This window comes from Mizuhopecten yessoensis, unplaced genomic scaffold (genome assembly GCF_002113885.1).
Source record: "Mizuhopecten yessoensis strain PY_sf001 unplaced genomic scaffold, ASM211388v2 scaffold10713, whole genome shotgun sequence".
Taxonomy (NCBI): Eukaryota; Metazoa; Mollusca; class Bivalvia; order Pectinida; family Pectinidae; genus Mizuhopecten; species Mizuhopecten yessoensis.
Window position 1 is genome coordinate 405806 of NW_018408684.1, and position 9694 is coordinate 415499.

A 9694-nucleotide genomic window follows, 5' to 3' on the forward strand; every position below is an offset into this window, starting at 1 on the left:
CAAAGATATCCATTATGGTTGAATGCCTACAATGTAGAAATGTAGGAATAAGAATAAACTAGATCAAAATATTTTAAATAATGTGGTATAGCTGCAGAAAATTCGAGTTGGCTTCAGTGAATGTATTGTCTACACTATATATGATGACGCGTGCAAACATGTTGTGAACGTCAATTCGGTATTTTTCAATGCAAACTACGTATACTTAGTATATATAAACGGACTTATCAGTATCAACTGATGCTATTTTGAAGCTAAGGACATATAATCCAGCACATGTACAACATGGAAACAATTTTTTAGTTCGAGAAAAATGAAACTATCAAATTATTTTGTAGGACATCGAAGTATTTCATCAGTTACATCGACTTGTAAAACGTTTTAGGGTTTGTTACTTGACAAACTAATCTGCCGGAGATAAATTTTACGCAATCAATTCTAAGAAACGTTGCCGGAGATAAATTGATGGATAAAAGAACCACCCAAGTAATTAAAGTTTTTGAAGCCTTCATCTACTATATAACCTATTTACACTTCTTTTCCCGTACTTTCTGTACATGGATTGCTATAGCGGCGTCATTTGAATACATTAATTTCCATCCTGTATAAATGTATCTTGGAATTTTACGCAAGCAATTCTAAAAAACGTTGCCAGAGATAAATTGTACGATAAAACCCCCCAATTAATTAAAGTTTTTGAAGCCTTCATCTACTATAGAACCTATTTACACTTCTTTTCCCGTACTTTCTGTACATGGATTGCTATAGCGGCTCGCACTGCTGAAAGTGCGCGCTATAAATTATATACACCGTAAACAATATATGTCTGATTTCTTGATTTATACCAAAGTATGTATTCTCTACACCGGGGACGTGATGATTGTCAGGATAACAAACTAACTGTTTATTGCAACATGCCCAGGTCTTCGAAAATCGTGAATAATGCGAGGAGGAGCGGTAAAGAAAACAAACCAAATGCGCAATCATCTGGACAACAAGGGATGGGTAATTCCTACGGTTTTTATTAAATGACATGATTACGTGCGCTAGGTGTAATACATAGACATTTGACAGGTAAACACTCATAACAATGTCACAGGTAACAACAAAAGTTGACATTTGAAGGTCCTGGTTTACCAGCCACACATTCAGTGATACATCAGCCGTGTTGTTAGGTATTCCACGCGTACACTTCATTTATTAATTGTTTTTTGTGGTCAGCGTTGGCTTAGAATGCACTTTATGATGACTGACAGCGTCATTTGAATACATTAATTTCCCTCCTGTATATCTTGGATTTTTTTGCAAGCAATTCTAAGAAATGTTGGGACGAGTTGTTTTATTCATTAACCGATAACAATAATATAAAAAAAATAGTCACGTTGCAAACCCAGAATGGTTTTGTGCCGAGTATTTCTCTATAAAAGCTCACAGTAATCGCATTTACAGCACAGCTCTCGGTGTTAGACTCCAGCAATTTTGAACGAAGAAATGAGTTTATTGATGTCAATAGGAAACACAATGTATACAGCAAAGATAACAAAATTATTTTAACTTTTCTTTATACTCCTTTTACATCGTAAAGCGCGTACTATCCCGTTAACAGAACAAAACTATCAATATCGAAATAAGGAAACTTAATACTATATTTGGTATATTTTGCAGCTTACAAGTTTGACATTAAATAAGCAATAAGGAAATAAATGTCCATCCTCTGGATTCTAGAATATTTTATTTACGCGGTAAAAGTATATATGCATTGATTTAGCGGTATTTAACCAAGTCTATAGGTCAATTACAATAAGAAACGAACGATAATCTTAAACCTTCATCAAAGTTCTGATTCAAGACCTTAGACTTTGACGTTAGGTAGATAAACATAGAAACATGTCATTGTATCGGGAAGTTTTGGGAGACATGGATTTTAGTATAGGAAGCTTTATCATCGAATCATTTGAAGAGACTGGTGTGTTGGCACTGCGGCATATTTTCTTAAAACTTGTTAAGCCATTATTTTATTAAGTTATTATTATAATGATTTTAAAATATTTATTTGGTTGAACACTGGTATTTCTTCGCTATTTAAGTTAATAGAACAAATCAATGTGCTTTCGGTTCAGATTTGAATAATTAATTTTCCTCAGGACATAATTGTTTACGCAGGAATATGGATTGTATACACAGTTGTTACCTGATATGCTGTTGCTATATACATAAATGAATTCATACGATTTTAATACAAAACATTCCATCTTTATTTATGTTATTGATTCAGTATTTATCAGAGCAGCTACCTTGCAGACATGAAGTGTATTTGGATTTCAGTTGTTGCTGTTGTGTGTCTGACTTCTTTAGGTCACTTATTGTCACATTGGTTTGTATAGGATATTTATAATGTCACATTGGTTTGTATAGGATATCTATAATGTCACATTGGTTTGTATAGGATATCTATAATGTCACATTGGTTTGTATAAGATATCTATAATGTCACATTGGTTTGTATAGGATATCTATAATGTCACATTGGTTTGTATAAGATATAGATAATGTCACATTGGTTTGTATAAGATATATATAATGTCACATTGGTTTGTATAAGATATCTATAATGTCACATTGGGTTGTATAGGATATCTATAATCTCACATTGGTTTGTATATGATATCTTTAAAGTCATATTGGTTTGTATAGGGTTTCTATAATGTCACATTGGCTTGTATAGGATATCTATAAAGTCACTTTGGTTTGTATAGTATATCTGTAATGTCACATTGATTTTTATAGGATGTCTATAATGTCACATTGGCTTGTATAGGATATCTATTATGTCACATTGGTTTGTATAGGGTTTCTATAATGTCACATTGGTTTTGATAGGATATATATAATGTCACATTGGTGTGTGTAGGATCGATATCTATACTGTCACATTGGCTTGTATAGGATATCTATTATGTCACATTGGTTTGTTTAGGATATCTATAATGTCGTATTGGTTTGTATAGTATATCTGTAATGTCACATTGATTTTTATAGGATGTCTATAATGTCACATTGGCTTGTATAGGATATCTATTATGTGACATTGGTTTGTATATGATATCAATAAAGTCATATTGGTTTGTATAGGATATCTATAATGTCACATTGGTTTGTATACGATATCTATACTGTCACATTGGTTTGTATAAGATATCTATAATGTCACATAGGTTTGTATAAGATATCTATATTGTCACATTTGTTTGTATAGGATATCTATAATGTCACATTGGTTTGTATAGGATATCTATAAAGTCACATTGGTTTGTATAAGATATCTATATGGTCACATTGGTTTGTATAGGATATCTATAATGTCACATTGGTTTGTATAGGATATCTATAATGTCACATTGCTTTGTATAGGATATCTATAAAGTCACATTGGTTTGTATAGGATATCTATGATGTCACATTGGTTTGTATAGGATATCTATAATGTCATATTGGTTTGTATCAGATATTTATAATGTCACATTGGTTTGTTAACGATATCTATAATGTCCCATTGGTTTGTATAAGATATCTATAATGTCGTATTGGTTTGTATAGGATATCTATAATGTCACATTGGTTTGTATATGATATCTATAAGGGCACATTGGTTTGTATAGGATATCTATAATGTCACATTGGTTTGTATATGATATCTATAAGGGCACATTGGTTTGTATAGGATATCTATGTTATATCTATAATGTCACATTGGTTTGTATAGGATATCTATAAAGTCCCATTGGTTTGTATAAGATATCTATAATGTCGTATTGGTCTGTATAGGATATCTATAATGTCACATTGGTTTGTATAGGGTATCTATAATGTCACATTGGTTTGTATATGATATCTATAAGGGCACATTGGTTTGTATAGGATATCTATATTGTCACATTGGTTTTTATAGGATATATATAATGTCACATTGGTTTGTATAGGATATCTGTAATGTCACATTGATTTTTATAGGATGTCTATAATGTCACATTGGTTTGTATAAGATATCTATAAGGGCACATTGGTTTGTATAGGATATCTATAATGTCACATTGGTTTGTATAGGGTATCTATAATGTCACATTGGTTTGTATATGATATCTGTAATGTCATATTGGTTTGTATAGGATATCTATAATGTCACATTGGTTTGTATAGGATATCTATGATGTCACATTGGTTTGTATCGGATCTCTATCATGTCACATTGGTTTGTATATGATATCTATAATGTCACATGATTTGTATAGGATATCTATACTGTCACATTCGTTTGTATAGGATATCTATTAAGTCACATTGGTTTGTATCAGATTTTTATAATGTCACATTTGTTTGTATAGGATATCTATTAAGTCACATTGGTTTGTATAGGATATCTATAATGTCACATTCGTTTGTATAAGATATATATAATGTCACATTGGTTTGTAATATATAGATATACATGTAATGTCACATTGGTTTGTATAAGATATTTATAATGTCACATTGGTTTGTATAGGATATCTATAATGTCACATTGGTTTGGATAGGATGTCTATAATGTCACATTGATTTGTATAGGATATCTATGTTGTCACATTGGTTTTTATAAGATATCTATGAAGTTTTATTGGTTTGCATAGGATATCTATAAAGTTACATTGGTTTGTATAGGGTATCTATAATGTCACTTTGGTTTGTATAGGCTATCTATATTGTTACATTGGTTTGTATAGGTTATATATAATGTCACATTGGTTTGGATAGGATGTCTATAATGTCATATTGGTTTGATGTCACATTGGTTTGTATACGATATCTATAATGTCGTATTGGTTTGTATAGGATTTTGTATAGGATGTCTATAATGTCATATTGGTTTGTATAGGATATATGTAATGTCACATTGGTTTGTATACGATATCTATACTGTCACATTGGTTTGTATAAGATATCTATAATGTCACATAGGTTTGTATAGGCTATCTATATTGTCACATTGGTTTGTATAGGATATCTATAATGTCACATTGGTGTGTATAGGATATCTATTATGTGACATTGGTTTGTATTTGATATCTATAATGTCACATTGGTTTGTATAGGATATCTATAATTTCACACTGGTTCGTTCGTATAGGATATCTGTAATGTCACATTGATTTTTATAGGATGTCTATAATGTCACATTGGTTTGTATATGATATCTATAAGGGCACATTGGTTTGTATAGGATATCTATGTTGTCACATTGGTTTTTATAAGATATCTATGAAGTTTTATTGGTTTGCATAGGATATCTATAAAGTTACATTGGTTTGTATAGGATATCTATAATGTCACATTGATTTGTATAAGATATCTATAATGTCACATTGGTTTGTATAGGATATCTATAATGTCACATTGGTTTGTATAGGATTTGTATAAAGTCACATTGGTTTATATCAGATTTTTATAATGTCACATTGGTTTGTATAGGATATATATAATGTCACATTGGTTTGTATAGGATATATATAATGTCACATTGGTTTGTATAGGATATCTGTAATGTCACATTGATTTTTATAGGATGTCTATAATGTCACATTGGTTTGTATAGGATGTCTATAATGTCACATTGGTTTGTATATGATTTCTGTAATGTCACATTGGCTTGTATAGAATATCTATAATGTCACATTGGTTTGTATAGGATTTGTATAAAATCACATTGGTTTGTATACGATATCTATAATGTCACATTGGTTTGTATAGGATTTGTATAAAGTCACATTGGTTTGTATCAGATTTTTATAATGTCACATTGGTTTGTATAGGAGATCTATAAAGTCACATTGGTTTGTATAGGATATCTATAATGTCACATTGGTTTGTATAGGATTTGTATAAAGTCACATTGGTTTATATCAGATTTTTATAATGTCACATTGGTTTGTATAGGATTTGTATAAAGTCACATTGGTTTGTATCAGATGTTTATAATGTCACATTTGTTTGTATAGGATATCTATAATGTCACATTGGTTTGGCTATGATATCTATGAGGTCACACTGGTTTGTATAGGATATCTATAATGTCAGTTTGTATAAGATATATATAATGTCACATTGGTTTGTATAGGATTTGTATCAAGTCACATTGGCTTGTATACGATATCTATAATGTCACATTGGTTTGTATAGGCTATCTATAATGTCACATTGGTTTGTTAACGATATCTATAATGTCCCATTGGTTTGTATAGGATATCTATAATGTCACATTGGTTTGTATTTGATATCTATAATGTGACATTGGTTTGTATAGGATATCTATTATGTGACATTGGTTTATATATGATATATATAATGTCACATTGGTTTGTATATGATATATATAATGTCACATTGGTTTGTATAATATATCTATAATGTCATATTGGTTTGTATAGGATATCTATAATGTCACATTGGTTCGTATAGGATATCTGTAATGTCACATTGGTTTGTATAGGATATCTATAATGTCACATTGGTGTGTATAGGATATCTATTATGTGACATTGGTTTGTATTTGATATCTATAATGTCACATTGGTTTGTATAGGATATCTATAATTTCACATTGGTTCGTATAGGATATCTGTAATGTCACATTGGTTTGTATAGGATTTGTATAATGTTACATTGGTTTGTATAGGATATCTATATTGTCACATTGGTTTTTATAAGATATCTATGAAGTTTTATTGGTTTGTATAGGATATCTATAAAGTTACATTGGTTTGTATAGGATATCTATAATGTCACATGATTTGTATAGGATATCTATAATGTCACATTGATTTGTATAGGATATCTATAATGTCACATTGGTTTGGCTATGATATCTATGAGGTCACATTGGTTTATATAGGATTTTTTATAATGTCACATTGGTTTGCAAAGGATATCTATAATGTCACATTGGTTTGTTTAGGATATCTATAATGTCACATTGGTTTGGCTATGATATCTATGAGGTCACATTGGTTTATATAGGATTTTTTATAATGTCACATTGGTTTGTAAAGAATATCTATAATGTCACATTGGTTTGTATAGGAGATATCTATTATGTGACATTGGTTTGTATTTGATATCTATAATGTCACATTGGTTTGTATAGGGTATCTATAATGTCACATTAGTTTGTATAGGGTATCTATAATTTCACTTTGGGTTGTATAGGATATCTATAATGTCACATTGGTTTGGCTATGATATCTATGAGGTCACATTGGTTTATATAGGATTTTTTATAATGTCACATTGGTTTGTAAAGAATATCTATAATGTCACATTGGTTTGTATAGGGTATCTATAATGTCACATTAGTTTGTATAGGGTATCTATAATGTCACTTTGGTTTGTATAGTATATCTATAATGTCACATTGGTTTGTATATGATATTTATAAGGTCACATTTGTTTGTATAGGATATCTATAATGTCACATTTATTTGTATAGGATATCTATAATGTCATATTGATTTGTATAGGATATCTATAATGTCACATTGGTTTGGCTATGATATCTAAGAGGTCACATTGGTTTGTATAGGATTTTTTATAATGTCACATTGGATTGTAAAGGATATCTATAATGTCACATTGGTTTGTTTAGGATATCTATAATGTCACATTGGTTTGGCTATGATATCTAAGAGGTCACATTGGTTTGTATAGGATTTTTTATAATGTCACATTTGTTTGGAAAGGATATCTATAATGTCAGATTGGTTTGTATAGGATATCTATAATGTCACATTGGTTTGGCTATGATATCTATGAGGTCACATTGGTTTGTATAGGATTTTTTATAATGTCACATTGGTTTGTAAAGGATATCTATAATGTCACATTGGTTTGTATAGGATATCTATAATGTCACACTGGTTTGTATAGGATATCGATAATGTCACATTAGTTTGTATAGGGTATCTATAATGTCACTTTGGTTTGTATAGGAGATCTATAAAGTTACATTGGTTTGTATAAGATATCTATAATGTCCCATTAGTTTGTATAGGGTATCTATAATGTCACACTGGTTTGTATAGGATTTGCATAAAGTCACATTGGGTTGTATAGGATATCTCACATTGGTTTGTAGAGGATATCTATAATGCCACATTGGTTTGTAAAGAATATCTATAATGTCACATTGGTTTGTATAAGATATCTATAAAGTCTCATTGGTTTGTATAGGATATCTATAAAGTTGCATTGGTTTGTATAGGATATCTATAATGTCACATTAGTTTGTATAGGATATCTATAATGTCACATTGGTTTGTATAAGATATCAATAAAATCTCATTGGTTTGTATAGGAGATCTATAAAGTTACATTGGTTTGTATAGGATATTTATGACGTCACAATATTGGCATATCTTTCACGTGTCGCTGCTTGATATATATATCACATTAGTCAGTATATCTACAGGTGACATTGATGAGAAAATCTAGAAGATATAATTGATTGGTATACCTTAAACATATGTTTTTTTAAAAACATTTCACATTAAGTGTAGTTTCATTTTGATTCATAACGTTACATTGATTTTTTTATCTATAGCGTCACATCAATTGGTACATTTTTATCCATAATGTCACATTGATTGGTTAATATACAACGACACATTGATTGTTATTTTTATCATAACGCCAAAGCGATTGGTATACATGTATCTATGACGTCAATTTGACTAGTGTATTTATGGCGTCACATTGATTTATATATCTATGACATGACATTGATTTATTTCTCTATACTGTCACATCGATTTGTATATCTATAATGTCACAGTGATTTGTATGTCTATAACGTCAAACTGATTGGTAAACAATATGTATACATAACAACAAATTGATTTGTATATCTAAAATGTCACATTGCTTTGTATATCTATAATGTCACATTGATTTGTATATCTATAATGTCACATTGATTTGTATGTTTATAACGTCAAACTAATTGGTAAACAATATGTATACATAACAACAAATTGATTTGTATATCTATAATGTCACATTGATTTGTATATCTATAATGTCACATTGATTTGTATGTCTATAATGTCACATTGATTTGTATGTCTATAATGTCACATTGATTTGTATATCTATAATGTCACATTGATCATCCATTGTTTCTTTTATTAGTGGTGATGCATGCATAAATTATAACCAGACTTTAAAAAATGCTAATTATTCCGTTCATATTCTCAACAAATGGAAATCAAAAGCTATGAAATTTTAGACGATGAAAAATAAATGTACACGTTGACCTATTCATTGGTTTAATGCGGCTCTTTTTGAAGATACCTCTCGGTAGAAATATTACCAGAACCTGGTTTACGACAAAAATGATCTTCAGATTTTTTTCTTTCTGTGCCTGTGACAAAAACTGAAATAAAAAAATCATGAAGCACCGACAAAGAGATATATGCAGCGGACATCAGTTTCAAGATTTTCCGGTATTTTTCATCCTTCTGGAAGTAACCGATGAAGGTCGATGGAGACTGACGTGCTTGTGACGTCATAGTATGATAACCTCTGAACAAAGTTTCATGCCTGCTTGTATCATAATTTATGTGATAGATTTTTTCACTCAGAATGTATATTAGTTTTTATCTAAATA